Source organism: Scyliorhinus torazame, chromosome 10 (genome assembly GCF_047496885.1).
Source record: "Scyliorhinus torazame isolate Kashiwa2021f chromosome 10, sScyTor2.1, whole genome shotgun sequence".
Taxonomy (NCBI): domain Eukaryota; kingdom Metazoa; phylum Chordata; class Chondrichthyes; order Carcharhiniformes; family Scyliorhinidae; genus Scyliorhinus; species Scyliorhinus torazame.
Window position 1 is genome coordinate 241,540,195 of NC_092716.1, and position 22,600 is coordinate 241,562,794.

The window sequence follows — 22,600 nt, forward strand, 5'->3', positions numbered from 1 at the left end:
CAAGTTGACACATGTTGCAATAACAGTTTGGGGGACATTAAATTTATTATGATTTTTTAATTAAAAAGAGAAGTGATCCTATTCTCCTGGGGGTCAGATTTTTAAGATTGTTTGGCAAGATGACAAAAGAGCATTTTTGATAGTTTTGCTTTATTCGTTTTGGAATGATAATATCTGCTGGCCCTACAAAACCAGAATAAACACATGATGAGTGATTGAATGGCAAATGCAGCAAAGTCAAGCAGAGAACCCCAGACTGGTCACTTCAATCTGACCAGCTGTCACAGTCAGTGTGCCACTGTGGTCGGTCGAGGGAAAAATAACTCAGGAACAAGGAACTCAGAATGCTGTGGCAGATATACAATCCTTCTGTGGAAGCTAGTGGCAGGCTTAGCTTCCTATTGCTATCCAACAGCATTTCAAATTTAAGACTTTGGAGGGGCATTTAGTACCGGTCAAGCCGGGGGGGGGGGGGCTTTCAGTGCAGGTCGCAGGTAAAAATGTCAGGAGCTGAACGGGTGTTGGGAAACTGACCGAAATCTGCCAACCTCCACATTAAACCCAAGCACATTCGCAAGCACACGGGAAAACTCAGGACTCCGCCTTCAATCCTGTTTTTTATTATTCTTTCCCGGGATGTGGGCATCGCAGCATTTGTTTCCCATCCCTTGTTGCCCTTGAGAAGGTGGTGGTACACCCACAGTGCTGTTTGGGAGCGAGTGCCATGATTTTGACCCAGTGACAGTGAAGGAACAGCGATATATTTCCAAGTCAGGATTGTTATGCTCACAGATGACGGACAAGTCAGATCCCAGGGTGGAACCCGGTTTAATTTATATTTTGCTTTAAAATGTGAAAGACGGCTACTGAACAAAGTCGCAGGAATCTGCTGATCAATTTTTAATGAGAAAAGACAAACTACTTTACTCTCCTCCTTCACTCCAACTATGCCTTTAAAGATATATACAAATCTGTAAGGATAACACAAGTTATTAAATCTATTTTATACTCTAGCATTCGCAGTAAGTACACAGTCCATGAAAACCAAAAGGTGACCAGTAGTTTGCCACACCACATTCTGGACCCAAGTGACAGAGGCCACCGCAAAATGATGCTATGGATCTCTCATCAACTCCCCATCCCCCCGCCCTCCCACCCCCATTCCCCTCCCAGACACGTGTCACACCGTGAACCAACTGGTCTCACAAAAGGCCTGTCTTTTAACTTGGGTTTCTGATCTCCACTCTCACCTTGGAATTTCCTCCCAAGCTATCTTTTCACTTGGGCACCTGCACCATGGATCCACCTCCAGGGTTTCCACCTCTCCTTCTGACTTTCCTCTCCCCTGGACTGCCATGGACATTCAAGCATCAATTTCCACCCTTTCTCAGATACTCAGCCATGCCTACAGAAGACCACTGCTTCACAGGCCTGTAGTAAGGAGTCTCCAACCTTTGGCTATCTCCACTGGCCTTCTGGCTTCTCGCAAGCCTAGTTTGCTATATGTCTGGCTCCTGCAGCTCCGCCTTTTATTTTGGAGCCTTTTCCTCTGTTCCTAACACTTGATTTTCTCCAGACCCCTGTTCTTTCTCTTTGACGAGAAGGCCTTTATGCAACCTTTCTCCTGCTCTGCTCCCTGGTTTTGGCTCCTTCCTTAGTTTGGGGCTTGCTGTCTGCCACTTCCCATATCCTGCCTGTTCTGGCACTTTCTACAGAATGCTGCTTTCCCCTGAGTCATAGAATCATAGAAGTTTACAGCATGGAAACAGGCCCTTCGGCCCAACCAGTCCATGCCGCCCAGTTTTTACCATTAAGCTAGTCCCAGTTGCCCGCACTTGGCCCATAACCCTCTATACCCATCTTACCCATGTAACTATCTAAATGCTTTTTAAAAGACACAATTGTACCCGCCTCTACTACTACCTCTGGCAGCCCATTCCAGACACTCACGACCCTCTGAGTGAAGAAATTGCCCCTCTGGGCCCTTCTGAATCTCTCCCCTCTCACCTTAAACCTATGCCCTCTAGTTTTAGACTCCCCTACCTTTGGGAAAAGATGTTGACTATCTACCTTATCTATGCCCCTCATTATTTTATAGACCTCTATAAGATCACCCCTAAGCCTCCTACGCTCCAGGGAAAAAAGTCCCAGTCTATCCAGCCTCTCCTTATAACTCAAACCATCAAGTCCCGGCAACATCCTAGTAAATCTTTTCTGCACTCTTTCCAGTTTAATAATATCCTTTCTATAATAGGGTGACCAGAACTGCACACAGTATTCCAAGTGTGGCCGTACCAATGTCATGTACAACTTCAACAAGACGTCCCAACTCCTGTATTCAATGTTCTGACCAATGAAACCAAGCATGCCGAATGCCTTCTTCACCACCCTGTCCACTTGCGACTCCACCTTCAAGGAGCTATGAACCTGTACTCCTAGATCTCTTTGTTCTATAACTCTCCCCAACGCCATACCATTAACTGAGTAGGTCCTGGCCTGATTCGATCTGCCAAAATGCATCACCTCACATTTATCTAAATTAAACTCCATCTGCCATTCGTCGGCCCACTGGCCTAATTGATCAAGATCCCGTTGCAATCCTAGATAACCTTCTTCACTATCCACTGTGCCACCAATCTTGGTGTCATCTGCAAACTTACTAACCATGCCTCCTAAATTCTCAACCAAATCATTAATATAAATCACAAATAACAGTGGACCCAGCACCGATCCCTGAGGCACAGCACTGGTCACAGGCCTCCAGTTTGAAAAACAACCCTCTACAACCACCCTCTGCCTTCTGTCGTCCAGCCAATTTTGAATCCAATTGGCAACCTCACCCTGGATCCCGTGAGCTTTAACCTTCTGCAACAACCTACCATGCGGTACCTTGTCAAAGGCTTTGCTAAAGTCCATGTAGACAACGTCTACTGCACTGCCCTCATCTACCTTCTTGGTCACCCCCTCAAAAAACTCAATCAAATTTGTGAGACATGATTTTCCACGCACAAAGCTATGCTGACTGCCTCGAATCAGCCGTTGCCTCTCTAAATGCTTGTAGATCCTGTCTCTCAGAATACCTTCTAGCAACTTACCTACTACAGACGTTAGGCTCACCGGTCTGTAGTTCCCAGGCTTTTCCCTGCTGCCCTTCTTAAACAAGGGCACAACATTCGCCACTCTCCAATCTTCAGGCACCTCACCTGTGGCTGCCGATGATTCAAATATCTCTGTTAGGGGACCCGCAATTTCCTCCCCAGCCTCCCACAACATCCTGGGATACATTTCATCAGGTCCCGGGGATTTATCTACCTTGATGCGTTTTAAGACTTCCAGCACCTCCTCCTCTGTAATATGCACACTTCTCAAGACATCACTATTTATTTCCCTTAGTTTCCTAACATCCATGCCTTTCTCCACCGTGAATACCGATGAGAAATATTCATTCAGGATCTACCCCAACTCTTGTGGCTCTGCACATAGATGCCCTTGTTGATCCTTAAGAGGCCCTACTCTGTCCCTAGTTACTCTTTTCCCCTTTATGTATCTGTAGAATCTCTTTGGATTCTCCCTTGCATTATTTGCCAAAGCAATTTCATGTCCCCTTTTTGCCCTCCTAATTTCCCTCTTAACTCTATTTCGACAATCTCTATACTCTTCAAGGGATCCACTTGATCCCAGTTGCTTATGTACGTCATATGCCTCCTTCTTCTTTTTGACCAGAGTCTCAATACCTCGAGTCATCCAGGGTTCCCTACTTCTACCAGCCTTGCCCTTCACTCTAAAGGGAATGTGCTTACCCTGCACCCTGGTTAACACATTTTTAAAAGCCTCCCATTTACCAGCCGTCCCTTTGCCTGCCAACAGTCTCCCCCAATCTACCTCTGCAAGTTCCTGTCTGATACCATCAAAATTGGCCTTGCCCCAATTAAGAATTTTAACTCTTGGGCCAGACCTATCATTCTCCATAGCTATCTTAAAACTAATGGAGTTATGGTCACTTGTCCCAAAGTGATCCCTCACTAGCACTTCTGTCACTTGCCCTTCCTTATTTCCCAAGACGAGGTCAAGTTTTGCCCCCTCTCTAGTCGGTCCATCCACATACTGAATGAGAAATTCCTCCTGAATACACTCAACAAATTTCCCTCCATCCAAGCCCCTAATGCTATGGCTGTCCCAGTCAATGTTGGGAAAGTTAAAGTCCCCTACTACTACCACCCTATTATTCTTGCAGCTATCTGTAATCTCCTTACATATTTGCTGCTCAATTTCCCGCTGACTATTTGGGGGCCTGTAGTACAGTCCTACCAAGGTGATCTCTCCCTTCTTATTTTTCAGTTCCACCCATATAGACTCAGTGGGCGAACCCTCGGATATATCCCCTCTAAGTACTGCCGTGATGTTCTCCCTAATCAAAAACGCCACTCCCCCTCCTCTCTTACCTCCTGTTCTATCCTTTCTATAGCATCTGTACCCCGGAACATTGAGCTGCCAGTCCTGCCCCTCCCTTAGCCATGTTTCAGTCATAGCTATAATATCCCAGTCCCATGTGCCCGTCCATGCCCTGAGTTCATCCGCTTTGCCCGTCAGGCCCCTTGCATTGAAATAAATGCAGTTTAATGTAGACCTTCCTTGCTCTCTGCCCTGCTTTCTCTGGTCATGCTTTACACACTCTCCCTTCCTGCCTTTTGTTTCTGTCCCCACTGACTTCCTACATCGGTTCCCATCCCCCTGGCACATTAGTTTAAACCCTCCCCAACTGCACTAGCAAACACACCCCCGAGAACATTGGTTCCGGTCCCACCCAGATGCAGACCGTCCGATTTGTACAGGTCCCACCTCCCCCAGAACCGGTCCCAATGTCCCAGGAATTTGAAACCCTCCCTCTTGCACCATCTCTCAAGCCACGTATTCATCCTAGCTATCCTGTCATTCCTACTCTGACTAGCACATGGCACTGGTAGCAATCCTGAGATTACTACCTTTGAGGTCCTACTTTTTAGTTTAACTCCTAACTCCCTAAATTCAGCTTGTAGGACCTCATCCCATTTTTTACCTATATCGTTGGTGCCTATATGCACCACGACAGCTGGCTGTTCACCCTCCCCCTCCAGAATGCCCTGCAGCCGCTCCGAGACATCCTTGACCCTTGCACCAGGGAGGCAACATACCAACCTGGATTCTCGTTTGCGTCCGCAGAAACGCCTGTCTATTCCCCTTACAATTGAATCCCCTCTCACTATAGCTCTGCCACTCTTTTTCCCGCCCTTCTGTGCAGCAGAGCCAGCCACGGTGCCATGAACCTGGCTGCTGCCACCTTCCCCTGGTGAGCCATCTCCCCCAACAGGTTCCAAAACGGTAAATCTGTTTTGGAGGGAGATGACCGCAGGGGATCCCTGCACTGCCTTCCTACTCTTCCTCTGTCTGTTGGTCACCCTTTCCCTATCTGCCTCAGTAATTTTAATCTGCGGTGTGACCAACTCACTGAATGTGCTATCCACAACTTCCTCAGCATCGCGGATGCTCCAAAGTGAGTCCATCCGCAGCTCCAGAGCCGTCAAGCGGTCTAACAGGAGCTGCAGTTGGACACACTTCTTGCAGATGAAGGAGTCAGGGACACCAGAAGGGTCCCTGACTTGCCACATCTCACAAGAGGAGCATGACACGGGTCTGAGCTCTCCTGCCATGACTTAAACCTGAAGTTAAATTTGAACTACACTACACAGCTAAGAGAAAGTCAAAGAGAGAGAAATCACTTACCAGTTACGAGCCAATCACTTACCTGCTGGCTGTGATGTAATTGCTCCCGAGACTCCCTCACAGGTCTGCTTCTCTGCACCTCCTTAAGATGAGCACCAAATTCCCTTAACTAGTTAATTAATTTACTTAATTAATTTGATTTTTATTTTATTTTTATTTTTGTCACTCCCCTCTTACCCGAACTCGGCCTTACCCAAACTCAGATACACTCTGTTTGCCTCCAGCACTCTGTTTCTACAGGCACTTCAGCCACACCCTTTGTATCCTTCCTGATTTACAGTCAGCCAATAGGCCTGCTCCCGAAACTGATCTCCCGAAACGAACAGCTGACCTGCAAGGTAAGGAAGTGGTTAAGCAGTACTTCCCTCACCCTCGGCGCGACCTTTTAAACTGTCCCCTCTGCCTCGCAGCTCCCTCGCTTTTTGAAACTCCCGCGCTGTTTCCAAGGTCCCGGCTCTCTCTCGCTCCCGAACAGCTGACCTGCAAGGTAAGGAAGTCACCTTGTATTCCTGTGGGTCTCTCTCCAATTCCCTGTTGCTAAGCAACAGATCAGTTTTTCCCACTTAGTTTTTTTCAACTTCCCAGCAAGAGTTGGAAAACCTTATTAAAAATGCAGGTGTTCAAACAACTCTCCTGTCTCCACTTTGAACTGGAACTAGACCATGTTTCACCTTTTTAGCCCACAATATAAAATCTAAGTTAAATTTAAAGCTATATCTTGGGCGGGATTCTCCGACCCCCCCGCCGGGTCGGAGGAATCGCAGGGGCGGCGTAAACCCCGCCCCGCCACCCCGACGCCGCCGGCAATATTCTCCGGCCCCCCCAAAAATCCTGTCAACATAAATCGCTCCGCGCGCCTCGCAGAATGGCGAGGACTGGCACGACGCAATGGGCCCCGGGACCGCCCCAATTCTCCGGGCCGGATGGGCCAAAGTCACGCCGACGTGACCACGGGTCACACCAGCGTAAATCAAACCACCTATTTAACGGTGTCAACCAGTCATGCTGGTTGACGCCGTCTAGGGCGGAGGTAGGGGTCGGCGTGGGGCGGCTGCCGGAGAGGGGACGGCACGGCCACAGTTGGTGGGGGCTGGGGAGGGGGGAGGGAGCGGGGAGGGGGGGTTGTAGTGGGTGCGTTCCGGGGAGGAGAGGGGAGGCCGGGGAGGGAGAGTGATGGAGAGGGTGCGTGCCGGGGAGGAGGGGGGGGTTTGGGGAGGGTGAGTGATGGGGAGGGTGTGTGAAGGGAAGGGGGGGGGGGGGGTCGGGGAGGGTGCGTGATGGGGAGGGTGTGTGAAGGGGGGGGGTCGGGGACGGTGCGTGCCGGGGAGGAGGGGGGGGTTGGGGAGGGTGCGTGCCGGAAAGTAGAGGGGGGGGGCCGGGGAGGGCGAGTGATGGGGAGGGTTTGAGAGGGCGGGGGGGGGGGTCGGGGAGGGTGCGTGCCAGGGAGGACAGTGGGGGGATCGGGGAGGGTGTGTGCCGGGGTGGAGAGGGGGGCGGGCGCGTGCCGGGGAGGAGAGGGGGGGATTGGGGCGGCCGCGTGCCGGGAAGGAGATGGGGCGGGCTCGTGCCGGGGAGGAGAGGGGGCGAGCACATGCCGGGAAGGAGAGGGGGGGGGGGGTAGGGGAGGGTGCGTGCCGGGGAGGAGGGGGGGGGCAGGGAGGGCGCGTGATGGGGAGGGTGCGCGCCGGGGAAGAGAGTGGTGGGGGTTGTGGACGGTGCGTGCCGGGGAGGGGGCGGGGAGGGTGTTCGCCTGGCCAGGTGCCAGCTGGCCACAGTCGTGACCATGCAGCCCATGGCATCTGGCTGTGGAGGGGGTTAAGGGCAATGATGACATATCGTCTATCCCCCCCACCCCCACCCCCCACCCCTGCAGGCCGTTATGTTTGGTCATCACCCAACGATGTTGGCCGCCGTGGCGGGAGCCGCACTTCTACATATTGCCCTGGGGGAGCTGGAGCAGGAGCGTGCCAGGGAGGTGGTGGAGGCTGCCGCAGAGGAGCGTGCCGCAGGGAGGCAGGTGGCAGCTGCCCAGGCTGGAGAGCCGCCCGCCCGACAGGACGAGGAGGAGGTGGTGGTGGTGCCACGGCGACGGAGACGCCCGATGAGGCCCCGTGTGTACTGGCCCCGCTGGTCGTACCAGAACCTCGCGGACCGGGCATACAGAAGGAGACTCCGGATGAGCCGGGAAACAGTCGACCATATCTGCCATCTGACGGCACACCTTGCACCGCGTGACACTGGGGGAGGACACCCTCTCCCCATGGACGTCAAGGTTACGGTGGCCCTGAACGTTTATGCCACGGGTCATTCCAGTCGCGGAGTGGGGGACCTATCCAGCATCTCGCAGGCATCGGTGCACCGGTGCATCCGTGCAGTGACCGACGTCCTGTTTGCCATTGCAGACCGTTATATACAGTTCTCTATGGACCGCGCCCACCAGGATGCCCAGGCAGTGGGATTCACTGCCGTGGCCAGGATGCCCATGGTCCAGGGGGCGGTCGATGGGATGCACGTCGCCGTGCGGCCACCTGCAGATAACAGGGCCGTGTTCACCAATAGGAAGGGGACCTATTCCATGAACATTCAGGTGGTCTGTGACCACCACATGAGGATGCTGCACACCTGTGCCCGGTACCCGGGCAGTGTACATGACTCATTCGTATTGACTCAATCTTTCATCCCCACCATGTATAAGGGACGCACCAACCCCCACCCCCCCCCAACCCCCAACGACTGAGGGGCTGGTTGCTGGGCGACAGGGGTTCCCTGTTGCGGTCGTGGCTGATGACGCCTATACGGAGGCCACAGACTGACGCGGAGAACCGCTACAATGATGCCAATGCAGTGACCATGGGTGTGATCAAGAGGTGCTTTGGGCTGCTGAAGATGCGCTTCAGGTGCCTGGACAGCTCTGGAGGGGCCCTCCAGTACCCGTCGGATAGGGTCGGCCGCATCGTTGTGGTCTGCTGCGTCCTGCACAACATAGCCCAGCAGAGGGGCGATGTGCCGCAGGCAGAGGAGGGGGGAGTGGAGGAGCAGCAAGACCTCCCCAGATGAGGAGGGTGGGGGCAATGGTCAGGACAGACAGACAGACTGGGCATGGACGGGAGGCTGCCCACTGTTACCGGCTGGGCCAGCGGGCACAGGACAGGCTGATAGCTGCCCGGTTCACGGGCTAGGGGGGGGGGAATCGCCGAGTATGGGCACAGACTGCACAGTACGGCACAAGCCTATCACCCTCACCCCACCCACCAACCGCCAACCACCCTCACCCCACCCACCCACCACCATCCACCCTCACCCCACCCACCCATCGCCAACCACCCTCACCCCACCCACCCACCACCAACCACCCTCACCCCACCCACCCATCGCCAACCACCCTCACCCCACCCACCCACCACCAACCACCCTCACCCCACCCACCCACCACCATCCACCCTCACCCCACCCACCCATCGCCAACCACCCTCACCCCACCCACCCACTGCCAACCACCCTCACCCCACCCACCCACCACCAACCACCCTCACCCCACCCACCCACCGCCAATCACCCTCACCCCACCCACCCACCACCAACCACCCTCACCCCACCCACCCACCGTCAACCACCCTCACCCCACCCACCCACCACCAACCACCCTCACCCCGCCCACCAACCGCCAACCACCCTCACCCCACCCACCCACCACCAACCACCCTCACCCCACCCACCCACCGCCAACCACCCTCACCCCACCCACCCACCACCAACCACCCTCACCCCACCCACCCGCCGTCAACCACCCTCACCCCACCCACCCACCACCAACCACCCTCACCCCACCCACCCACCGCCAACCACCCTCACCCCACCCACCCACCACCAACCACCCTCACCCCACCCACCCACCACCATTCACCCCACCCACCAACCGCCAACCACCCTCACCCCGCCCACCCCACCATCCACCCTCACCCCACCCACCAACCGCCAACCACCCTCACCCCGCCCACCCCACCAACCATCCTCACCCCACCCACCCACCACCATCCACCCTCACCCCACCCACCACCAATCACCCTCACCCCGCCCACCCACCCACCATCCACCCTCACCCCGCCCACCAACCGCCAACCACCCTCACCCCACCCACCCACCACCATCCACCCTCACCCCACCCACCCACCACCAACCACCCTCACCCCACCCGCCCACCCACCACCCTCACCCCGCCCACCAACCGCCAACCACCCTCACCCCAACCACCCACCGCCAACCACCCACACCAACCACCCTCACCCCACCCACCCACCGCCAACCACCCTCACCCCACCCACCCAAGAGCACGGTCCCGTCGTCTTCCCGGGGCAGTGGCGAGGGTGACCCGGTGGTGGGGGGGGCACACTGACCTGAGGCCGACGTTCTATCACCCCTCACACACACACTGGCGCTCATCTCACACCACACCCCCGCACGCATCGGACAGAGCACAGAGGCAGCTTCTGTAGGTGTGAAAGTGATGTTAATATCAAACAGTTCATACACGTGCCCTAGCCCCTATACCTAATCTGTGCCCTGCACCCGTGCCAACTTACTCAGTGTCTAACTTTCTGGCCTTCTGGGCCCTATGACTACGCCTAGGTAGTTCCCCAGATGGCACAGCAGAACTGGAGGTGGACTCCTGTGATTCCTGCCCGGTGACTAGGGACCCCATTGCCGGCTGTTTCCTGGGGCGGCAAGGCCTGGATGGGCCTGGCTGCTGCCCGGGCATCTGGATAACGAGCTGCCAACTTGTCCTGCCCGTTGCCCATCAGATGTACCTGGGATGGAAGGGAGGGAGTCCGAGGTGTCGAGGTGTTCCTGGACCTCCCCTACAAGGGGACCCGGAACGGGCCCCAGCACCTCCTCCTCCCTTGGGGTGTCTGATGGTCCCCGGGCCTCTACATGGGTCGAGGATGCAAATGGACCGAGCATCCGACGCCCCCCCGACACCTGGCGCTGCCAGTCCTAGAGGCCCACCCTGGTATAAACAGGGGTCTGCAAGTTTGCAGCCATGGAGCTCAGGAAGTTGACCATCCCTGTCTGTGTCTGGGCGACACAGGCCAGCACCTGGGCAATGGCGCCGATGCCCTCAGCGATGGCCTGCAGAGACTGGGCGATGGCCTGCTGAAACTGGCCATGGCGTTGAGCCCCTCATTGATTTGCTGCTACCTCTGGCTCATGGCTGCCTGTGAGAGGGCAGCCATGTCCTGGACCACGGACGCCGCCTGCACAGAAAGCCCCAGGCCTTGCATACTGCTCCGCATGTCTGCCACCATCGCTCCCATTGCCTCCACCGCGGACGCCACCCTGGTTTCAGCCTGGGTGACACGCATGACCGGTACCACTCTGTGGTGGTATGTATTAGGGGTATTAAGGTACCCTGTGATGCCGAGAGGCTATTGGTAGATAGACACTGGATCCCGATTGGATCTGCCGCCTGCTGGCTCCACCCAGTAAGGCGGAGTATAAGAGCCCGGGTTCTCCCAGCAGCCGCATTCTGTAACTGGGCTGCTGGGGAACAAGTCTGCGTAATAAAGCCATCGTTCGACTCCTTCACATCTCGTCTCGTGAGTGATTGATTGTGCTACAATTTATTACGCAAACTTTTAAGGACATGGAGCTCCGAATCATTCCGGACTGCCTGCGAATCAGCCCCCACGCGGCAAACTCAGCCGCCACTTTTAAACATTGGTTAGCGTGTTTTCAGGGATACCTCCGAACGGCCCCCGGCATACCTACAGAACAGAAAATCCAGGTCCTGCATACCAGGGTGAGCCCTGAAATCTACACACTTATCGAGGATGCGGAAGATTTCCCGACGGCGATCGCCATGCTGATAAGAATCTACGTTCGGCCCGTCAACCAGGTCTACGCATGCCACCAGCTCGCGATGAGACGGCCGATCCCCAGGGAATCGCTGGATGAATTCTACAATGCGCTGTTAATACTGGGGAGAAACTGCAACTGCCCATCGGTTTCGGCTAATGAACACACAGAGCTGCTGGTCCGAGATGTGTTTGTGGCAGGTATGCTTTCATCCCAAATTCGCCATCGATTGCTGGAAAGAGACACACTAGGCCTCAAAGAGGCACCGGCCCTCGCGGTCTCATTTGATGTGGCGTCACAGAACGCCTGTGCCTACACCCCTGACCGCGCGGCAGCCCCTTGGGCACTGTGGACCCCCGCCGCGACCGAACCCCCCGGCCCCCCCCCCCCGCAGGCCTGCGCTGCCAGAGTGGCAGATCACCCGGGTAGGCCCCGCTGCTACCTTTGCGGGCAGGGAAACACCCCTGAATGCGCTGCCCGGCCCGCTTGGCCCTCTGTAAAGGGTGCGGGAAAAAGGGGCATTTTTAAGCCCAAACTCAACCCCCCCCAGCCACTCATGTGCAGCTAACGGGCGCCGCCATCTTGGGTCCCAGACTCCATGCGGGAGGGATGGGCGCCGCCATTTTGTGCTCCCCCCGGCAACGTGCGATCCATGGGTGGCACCACCTTGTCCACCCCCAACCGTGTGCGATCCGTGGACGCCGCCATCTTGGCTGATGACTAAGGACCCCGGGATGGACGGCCACGCGGGGCCTGAAGAAAACACCCCAATGCAGCAACTACGTCTGGCTTCTGTGACCCTGGACCAGTCGCGGCCCCGAACGCTCCAAACAGCATCAAGAACTATATTTATAAACGGGTACGAGACGCCCTGCCTGATCGACTCTAGGAGTACAGAGAGTTTTATACATCCCGATACGGTGAGACGCTGTTCCCTCCGATCCACCCGAGTAATCAAAAGATTTTCTGCCGCCGGCGTCCTATCCGGTAGAGATAAAAGGTTCTGCACGCGAACCTCACGGTGCAGGGGATGGAGTTCAAAAACTACCGGCTTTACGTCCTTCCCCACCTCTGCGCTGCCACACTCCTGGGATTGGATTTTCAGTGTAATCTCCAGAGCTTAACGTTTAAATTCGGCGCCCCTATACCCCCACTCACTATCTGCAGCCTCGCGACCCTCAAGGTCGATCCGCCTTCCCTGTTCGCGAACCTCACCCCGGATCGCAAACCAGTCGCCACTAGGAGCAGACGGTAGAGCGCCCAGGACCGATCATTTATCCGGTCAGAAGTCCAGCGGCTGCTGAGGGAAGGCATAATCCAGGCCAGCAATAGTCCCTGGAGAGCCCAGGTGGTAGTTGTGAAGACCGGGGAGAAGCAGAGGATGGTCGTAGACTATAGTCAAACCATCAATAGGTACACGCAGCTGGATGCGTACCCTCTCCCCCGCATATCCGACATGGTCAACCGGATTGCACAGTACAAGGTCTTTTCCACGGTGGACCTTAAGTCCGTCTACCACCAGCTCCCCATCCGCCCGAATGACCGAAAATACACTGCTTTCGAAGCAGATGGGCGGCTCTGTCATTTTTTAAGGGTTCCAGTCGGCGTCACTAACGGGGTCTCGGTCTTCCAACGGGAGATGGACCGAATGGTTGAACGGTATGGTTTGCGGGCCACGTTCCCGTATCTCGACAACGTCACCATCTGCGGCCACGACCAGCAGGACCCCGACGCCAACCTCCGCAAATTCCTCCAGACCGCAAACGCCCTGAATCTCACATACAACAGGGAAAAATGCGTGTTTATCACCGACCGTCTAGCCATCCTAGGCTACATAGTGCGAAATGGAGTGATAGACCCAGACCCCGAACGCATGCGCCCCCTCATGGAGTTCCCCCTCTCCCACTGATCCAAGTCCCTGAAACGCTGCCTGGGATTTTTCTTTTATTATGCCCAGTGGGTCCCCAACTATGTGGACAAGGCCCGCCCGCTAATCCAGTCCACGGTTTTTCCCTGTCGACAGAGGCCCGCCAGGCCTTCAGCTGCATCAAAGCGGATATCGCAAAGGCCACGATGCACACGATCGACGAGTCCCTCCCCTTCCAAATCGAGAGCAACGCGTCTGACGTAGCTCTGACGGCCACCCTCAACCAAGTGGGCAGACTCGTGGCCTTTTTTTCACGCACCCTCCACGCTTCAGAAATCCGCCATTCCTCAGTTGAAAAGGAGGCCCAGGCCATAGTAGAAGCTGTGCGGCACTGGAGGCATTACCTGGCCGGCAGGAGATTCACTCTCCTCACTGACCAACGGTCTGTTGCCTTCATGTTCGATAATGCACAGCAGGGCAAGATCAAGAACGACAAGATCTTGCGGTGGAGGATCGAACTCTCCACCTATAACAATGAGATCTTGTACCGTCCTGGGAAGCTAAATGAGCCTCCTGATGCCCTGTCCCGCGGCACATGTGCCAACGCACAAGTGGACCGCCTCCGAACCCTCCACGAGGACCTCTGCCACCCGGGAGTCACCCGGTTCTATCACTTCCTAAAGACCCACAACCTGCCCTACTCCATCGAGGAGGTCAGGACAGCCACTAGGAACTGCCAGATCTGCGCAGAGTGCAAGCCGCATTTCTACTGGCCAGATAAAGCGCACCTGATAAAGGCTTCCCGTCCCTTTGAGCGCCTCAGCCTGGACTTCAAAGGCCCCCTTCCCCTCCACCGATCGCAACAAGTACATCCTGAACGTGATCGACGAATACTCCCGGTTCCCATTCGCCATCCCCTGTCCCGACATGACCGCGGCCAAGGGCATTAGAGCCCTCCAGGGTATCTTTACACTGTTCGGTTTCCCCGCCTACATACATAGCAATAGGGGGTCCTCCTTCATGAGCGACGAACTGCGTCAATTCCTGCTCAACAAGAGCATCGCCTCGAGCAGGACGACCAGTTACAACCCTCGGGGGAACGGTCAGGTAGAGAGGGAGAACGGAACGGTCTGGAAGACCATCCTACTGGTCCTGCGGTCCAGAAGTCTCCCAGTTTCCCGCTGGCAGGAAGTTCTCCCGGACGGCCTCCACTCCATCCGGTCGCTGCTGTGTACAACAACGAATCAAACACCTCACGAACGTCTCCTTGTCTTCCCTAGGAAATCCTCCTCCGGAACAGCACTTCCGATCTGGCTGGCAGCCCCGGGACCCATCCTGCTCCGAAAGCATGTGCGGACGCACAAATCGGACCCATTGGTCGAGAGGGTTCATCTCCTCCACGCGAACCCTCAATACGCCTACGTAGTGTACCCCGATGACTGACAGGACAGGGTCACTCTGCGGGACCTGGCACCCGCCGGTGCCCCGCCCCCCCCCCAACACCAGTGACCCCCTCTGGAGCCACACACACACCCCCAACACCAATCACCCCTTCCCTCCCGCTGGCGCACCCCACAGCCGCCCCCTTCCAGGGTGGACCGGTCCTTCCCACGGCCCCGAATAGGGGTATTGGAGCAGGACAAGGCATCACGACGCTCCCAGAGACGACGGGGCCCGAACCTGTGCCTGCATCACCACCGGGGCTAAGACGATCGGCGAGGACGACCAGGGCACCCATTCGACTCATCAAATCAGTATAATGAAGCAAGAAATGCCTCTGTAAATAATTTTGGGGGTTGCCCAGTAAAAGCGGCATTGTAAGTAGTTGATATCGGAGCTTAGCCACCGTGTTAGCGGCATCCTAGGTACCGACTCTGGAAACCCCTATCACCATATGGCCCACTACCCCGCCGGGTTCGTTTTTAACAAGGGGTGAATGTGGTGGTATGTATTCGGGGTATTAAGGTACCCTGTGATGCCGAGAGGCTATTGGTGGATAGACACCGGATCCCGATTGGATCAGCCGCCTGCTGGCTCCACCCAGTAAGGCGGAGTATAAGAGCCCGAGTTTTCCCAGCAGCCACATTCTGTAACTGGGCTGCTGGGGAACAAGTCTGCGTAATAAAGCCATCGTTCGACTCCTTCTCATCTTGTCTTGTGAGTGATTGATTGTGCTACACACTCCCTGCTCCTGGATGCGGGTGGACTCCTCCACCTGCGTTTGCAGCTGCCGCAAGCCAGCCGTCACCCGCTTCGATCGTCCCTGGGTCCGTGTCTGCATCGGGTCTACGGGTGGGTGTGGTAACTCCAGGAACCCGGGACCCATCTGGGCGGCAGATGGGTGCCTGAGCCGGACTGCCCTCCAACTGCCTGGCCCCTCGGCTGCTCCTACCTCCACCCGCTGTTCCGGGACGGCTGTGTTGTGCACACCAGTTAGTTTCACAGATGTCTCATCGCTAAAGTGCCCAACCGCAGTGAGTGTCTCTGCGATAGTGGAGGGTGTAGGAGATAGCAGTGCCGTAATGGCGTGCTCCTCATCCAACCAGAAGTCCGGGGTCCCCTGGAGTGGTGATTCCTGTCCATCCGTCCCCTGTGTGTTAGTGTCCTGTGTGTCGGTGTCCTGTGTGTCGGTGTCCTGTGTATCGGTGTCCTGTGCGTCGGTGTCCTGTGCGTTAGGGTCCTGTGAGTCAGTGTCCTGTGTGTCGGTGTCCTGTGTGTCAGTGTCCTGTGTGTCGGTGTCCTGTGTGTCAGTGTCTTGCGTGTTAGTATCCTGTGTGTCGGTGTCCTGTGTATTCGTGTCCTGTGTGTCAGTGTCCTGGGTGTCGGTGTCCAGTGTGTCGGTGTCCTGTGTGTTAGTATCCTGTGTGTTAGTGTCCTGTGTGTTAGTGTCCTGTGTGTTAGTGTCCTGTGTGTTAGTATCCTGTGTGTCAGTGTCCTGTGTATTCGTGTCCTGTGTGTCAGTGCCCTGTGTGTCGGTGTCCTGTGTTTTAGTGTCCTGTGTGTCTGTGTGCTGGGTGGGTGTGTCCTGTGTGGGTGTGTCCTGTGTGTCGGTGTCCTGGGTCAGTGTGTCCTGGATGAGTGTGTCCTGGGTGTGTGTGTCCTGGATGGGTGTGTCCTGGATGAGTGTGTCCTGGGTGGGTGTGTCCTGGGTGGGTGTGTCCTGTGTGTCGGTGTCCTGGGTCAGTGTGTCCTGGATGAGTGTGTCCTGGGTGTGTGTGTCCTGGATGGGTGTGTCCTGGGTCAGTGTGTCCTGGATGAGTGTGTCCTGGATGAGTGTGTCCTGGGTGGGTGTGTCCTGGGTGGGTGTGTCCTGTGTGTCGGTGTCCTGGATGAGTGTGTCCTGGATGAGTGTGTCCTGGATGAGTGTGTCCTGGGTGTGTGTGTCCTGGGTGGGTGTTTCCTGTATGTGGGTCTCCTGGGTGCTTGTGTCCCGTGCGTCAGTGTCCTGGGTCGGCTGCGATGGGGGCCTGTTGCTGGGCTGCCCTCCTTGTCACTGGGTGTGGCCCGCCGGCGTCGCCACACTCGCACGGGATGGGGCGGCGTACGCCTGGTGCTCCGGGTCTGTCCCCGGCTCGTGGGCGCCCGGGCACGTCCTGGGGGCATCGTATGCCTGATGGACCAGGTCTGTCCCTGATTCGTGGCTGCGCTGGCATGTCCTGGGGGCAGTCGGCATCCGCAGGGACGGGTGGGTCGACGTTTGGTCCTGCAATACACAATACAGCATGCATGGTTAGACACGCAGATGGGGATGGGGAAAGGGGGGGATATGGGGGAAGGGGGATGGGGAAAGGGGGATAGGGGGAAGGTGGGATATGGGGGGAGGGGGATATGGGGGAAGGGGGATATGGGGGGAAGGGGATGGGGAAGGGGGGATATGGGGAAGGGGGATATGGGGGAAGGGGGGATATGGAGGAAGGGGGGATATGGGGGAAGGGGAATATGGGGAAGGGGGGGATGGGGAAAGGGGGGATAGGGGAAGGGGGATATGGGGAGGGGGATATGAGGGAAGGGGGATATGGGGAAGGGGGGATATGGAGGAAGGGGGGCTAGGGGGGAAGGAGGGATACGGGGGAAGGGGGATATGGGGAAGGGGGATGGGGAAAGGGGGGATCGGGGCAAGGGGGGATATGGGGAAGGGGGGATCTGGTGGAAAGGAGGATATGGGGGAAGGGGGATGGGGATAGGGGAAAGGGGGATATGGGGGAAGGGGATATGGGGGGCTATGGGGAAGGGAGGTGGACGAAAGGGGGATGGGGAAGGGGGGATGGGGAAGGGGATAGGGGAAGAGGGGGATAGGAGGAAGGGGGGATATGGGGAAGGGGGGATGGGGGAAAGGGGATGTGGAAAGGGGGATGGGGGGATATTGGGGAGGGGGGAAGGGGGATTGGGAAAGGGGAGATATGGCAGAAAGTGGGATATGGGGGAAGGGGGATATGGGTGAAGGGGGGATGGGGAATGGGTGGATAGGGGGAAGGGGGGTATGGGGGAAGGGGGGACATGGGGAAGGGGAATATGGGGGATTGGGGAAAGGTGGGATATGGGGAAGGGGGATATGGCGGAGGAGGATGGGGGAAAGGGGGATAGGGGGAAGGGGGAATATGGGGGAAGGGGGGATATGGGGAAGGGGGGATGGGCAAAAGGGGGATATGGGGGAAGGGGGGATATGGGGGAAGGGGGGATATGGGGGAAAGGGGGGCAGGCAGTGGGGGGGGGTCTCACTTGGTGGTGCACCCCCGACCTCTGCATCTGCAACCTCCCGGTTCTCGGGTCCACCTGCAAGTTCCAGGGCCCTCGCCTCATGAATGGTGAGGGGTCGCAATTCGGGTGGACCCCCTCCTTCCTCCTCTCACGCTCCTGGTTATTTTGAGCGTGCTTCTCCTGTGGGGGGCGGGAAGGTGGCAGGGATAACGGGCAACAGTGTTAGGCGGACATCTACACGTGGCCCAGCGGTTGTGTGTATGTTGGCAGAGGTTCACAACCCATCCTGCCAATGCAGCCTGCGTGGGTGGGTGCAGCCATGTCGGTTTCACCTAGGGCTGTGCCGCCCATCAGGGGTGGGGGGGGGGGGGTATTCACCCTGGCAGCCCTGACTCGGTCATTGACCTTCTTGTGGCACTGGACGCCTGTCCTTGCTGTTACGGCCACGGCGCTGACGGCCTCTGCCACCTCCCTCCACAGGCGCCGGCTGGGGCGTGGGGCGACCCTGCACAGACCCCGCACAGACAGTCACCCAAGCCAGGAATCGAACCGGGGGCCATGGAGCTGTGAAGCAACTGTGCTGCCGTGCTGCAGGAGGAGGCCATTCGGCCCATTTCATCTGCACCGACTCACCAAACGAGCATCAAGTGCCATTCCCCTGCCTTTTCCGGGACCTCCCTGCACGTTGTCGCATTTCAAGTAGTCCTCTCGAATGCCTCGATTGAACCAGCCTCCACCATACTTGCAGGCAGTGCACTCCAGACCTGAACTACACGGTGTGTGAAAAATGAGCAACTAATTTCCTTTTTCTCTCCTTTTTTTGGCTGACGCAGGTACAATGGGCTCTTTCTACACCATAACCTCTCTATGGTTCCCACAGGGTGGTGCGTGGCTTGGTGGGGAACTAACAGGCGGTGGTCTTCCCGCACATCCGCTGCCCTTGTCCTTCTGTGCGGTAGTGGTTGGAACTGCGAACATTAAAATTCCCTCAGTTTCACGCCCAGGTTCGATTCCCGGCTTGGGCCACTGTCTGTACGGAGTTCTCCCCGTGTCTGCGCGGGTTTCCTCCTGGTGCTCCGGTTTCCTCCCACAGTCCAAAGATGTGCAGGTTAGGTGGATTGGCCATGATAAATTGCCCTTCGTGTCCAAAAAAAAAAGGTTAAGTGAGGTTACAGGATAGGGTGGAGTTTGAGGGTTTAAGTGGGGTGCTCTTTCCAGGGGCTGGTGCAGACTTGATGAGCCGAATGGCCTCCTTCTGCACTGTAAATTCTATGATAAATCCAGAGCCCAGGGGCTAGGCATGGCCATCAACCTTGGAAAGATTACAATTGGGAACGTATATGAGGCTAGAATTAGACGAGCGTAGATATCCCAGACGGTTGTGGGACTGCAGGAGATTACAGAGATAGGGAAGGGTGAAGCCATGGAGGGATTTGAAAACAAGGATGAGAATTTAAAAATGATGACATTGCTTCACTGGGAGCCACTGGAGATGAGCGAGCAGAGGGTTGATAGGGGAATAGGACTTGCTGCTGGTTAAGACACAAGCAGCAGATTTTGGATCACCTCCCGATGTTAAATAACATACTTCACAGTTCCTTTTTGCTGACAGTCCCTCGAAAGGCATAAACAGTTTCAAGTGCAAAGCCTAACTTGTCACGTCAGCTGGAAGAAACGGGCCAAACATTAATGAACTAACAAAAGCATTTCCCACCAAGCAAACTTTTGGAAGATCTTCCACTCACTCTTCTGGTGAATATATAATTACTGATAATTCACCAGTTCGCTGTGTTATGTTATTAACCCTGTGGGCTCTACCTATGGGCCATTGTGTGGCTTAACCCACAGGGGATATGTTGGGGCATGTACGGGCTCCGCCCATGGCTCCACCCCCTTTACAGGAAGTATAAGAGCTGCTGACCTGCGGGGCCGCCTTCAGTGTTGTACCGGTCACAGGCAGGCTCAGTTCTAAGCTGATTAAAACCACGGTTTACTTCTCCACGTGTCTTCGAGTGAATTGATGGTCGCATCAATTTAATCAGCTTAAAATACTACCATGGAATCAGCCCTCAAACCTGACAGACTGGAACTCGATCCACAGGCCACGGAGGCAAAATAAATTTTTTCACATTGGCTTCGATGCTTCAAGGCCTATCTCGCCACGTCGTCTACGCCATCCGTCACTGACGAACAGAAGCTGAGCCTCCTCCACGCACGGGTGAGCCATCGCATTTCTGTCCAGCTCGACGAAGCCGCTTCCTATACAGAGGCCCTCGCACTACTCGATTGCCTCTATGTGCGGCCTGTGAACGAGGTCTACGCGCGACACGTCTTCACCACTCGCCGCGGGGAGTCGCTAGACGATTAACTAAGCGACCTCAAAGCCCTCGCGCGCAACTGTAACTACCAGGCCGTTACGGCCACTCAGCACATGGAGCTCGCCGTCCGAGACGTTTACGTGGCGGGGGTCCGATCGAACTATGTGAGACAGCGCCTGCACGAAAAAGGGGCCCAGGACCTGGACGACACGGTAAAACTGGCTACCTCTCTGGAGGCCGCTTTTCAGAGCCTTACTGCGTTCCCGGCCGATCACGCGACCCCCTCGTGGGCCCCCGACCCGAGACTACCCCAGGCCTGTGCCGCGCGGCCGCCAGCCCATCATGGGGGGCTACCCTGCTACTTTTGTGGCCAGTCCCAACATCCCCGACTGCACTGCCCGGCCTGCAACGCGAACTGCAGCAGCTGCGGGCGGAAAGGACATTTCGCCAAGGTCTGCCTGGCCAGGTTGTAGAGGGTGCCATCTCTTCTACTCCACTACTGGGCCGATATCTGGGGTTTGAGTATCTGTGTGTGTCTCTCTCCAGCTGGCACTGAAACTTCAGAGGCCAGGGGATGCCGCACTGGGACACCTCCACGGAAGAGAGCACTGAATCAAGCCTGCCGTTTATCCCTAACCGGAAGCCTGAGGCTTATATCACACAGATATCCAGACCCCCACCAATGCCCAGGTGATTCTCTCTCTTGCCGGTGGTGCAACACCCACCCGGTTCCTACTTCGCTGGAGTAGCTTTCCCAAGAGAGAGAATAGGACACTGCTGTTTATTACCTAACCAGCAGCCTGTCCTGAGTGAATCGCTCAAGATGACCCTAGATTCTTGAACCCGGAATTATGGTGAGGAATATTTTAACAATGACTTGGTCAGAGATCGCTGGTGAGAGATTGAAGAATTTAAACGACTCCAATTATCAGCAAATCAAGGTTTATTGCAAAACCCAGGTCAAAATCATCAAACAGAAGAAATTATAATAAAATCTTAAACTCTAACACAAACTAAGTCTATTCAGAAAGTACTATAACGGACACAACGAAAAATCTTATTGTTACACAGTTTTAGCAATGGCACAGAACACAAATCAAGTCCCCTTCCCCAAAGCCTCAACCACTATCAAAGCCAAGGGAGTTTCGCAAGCTGCTGCAGGGTACTTACAGTCGCAGGCTGCAGAGGTCAAGTCAAAGGTGGAGAGGTCGAGCCAAGAGCCCCTCAATCGAAACACAGCCCCTTTTATACCCGTTTTACCAGGCTTTTCCTGTGTTCGGCCAGCCCCTTTTGCATTGAATTGGTAAGGTTTAAAGTTCCCGCTGGTCCCGCCCCCTTTGAGCCGGTCAGAGCTGTCGACTTCCGGGTTTTCCTCCTCCTTTGCGTTGTATCAGTCCAAGTTTAAAGTTCCCGCTGGTCCCGCCCCCTTTGAGCCGGTCAGAGCTGTTTGCTTCCGGGTTTTCCTCGCAGGTCCGCTCCTTCCAGCCAGGCAGACCTGCCGCGATTTGAATTTGGCGCCGACTCCGCCCCCTCCTTCCAGTGAGTTCCTGCCGGTGGCTTCTGTCAAGATTGGAGTACCTCCCCCAGGTCCGCCTCCAACTTGGTTTTTTCTACCGTCCGCGATTTGAATTTGGCGCTGACTCCGCCCCCTCCTCCCAGTGAGTTCCTGCCGGTGGCTTCTGTCAAGATTGGAGTACCTCCCCCAGGTCCGCCTCCAACTTGGTTTTTTCTACCGCTTATCTTCAAGGGGCTTTTCCAGCGCAATATACTGAGCCCAGACAGTCTGCTTTTTTAGGATAACAAGGTTAGGCTCTCTTGTGAAGATTTTCAAAAGGTCTTCCAGCTGCTCCGGAGATGGCTGCTATTCTCACCTTGCTATGTTGATGGGGTGTTAATTGGATTCTGCTCTGGTGGAGGCCAGGTCATTTACATCTGCATGGGGCTATGACCATCCCATTGTCCTGCTTGCAGGCAGGCCCCCTGTGTATTCCCGTGCCCCTTTGTCTGTGTTTTGATCTTATCTCGTTGTCTGGCTCCTTCTTCCTTGTAGCTCCTAGGGGGGGGTTTGTAAATACTTATGCCCCTACTCAGCTCAGCGGACCAA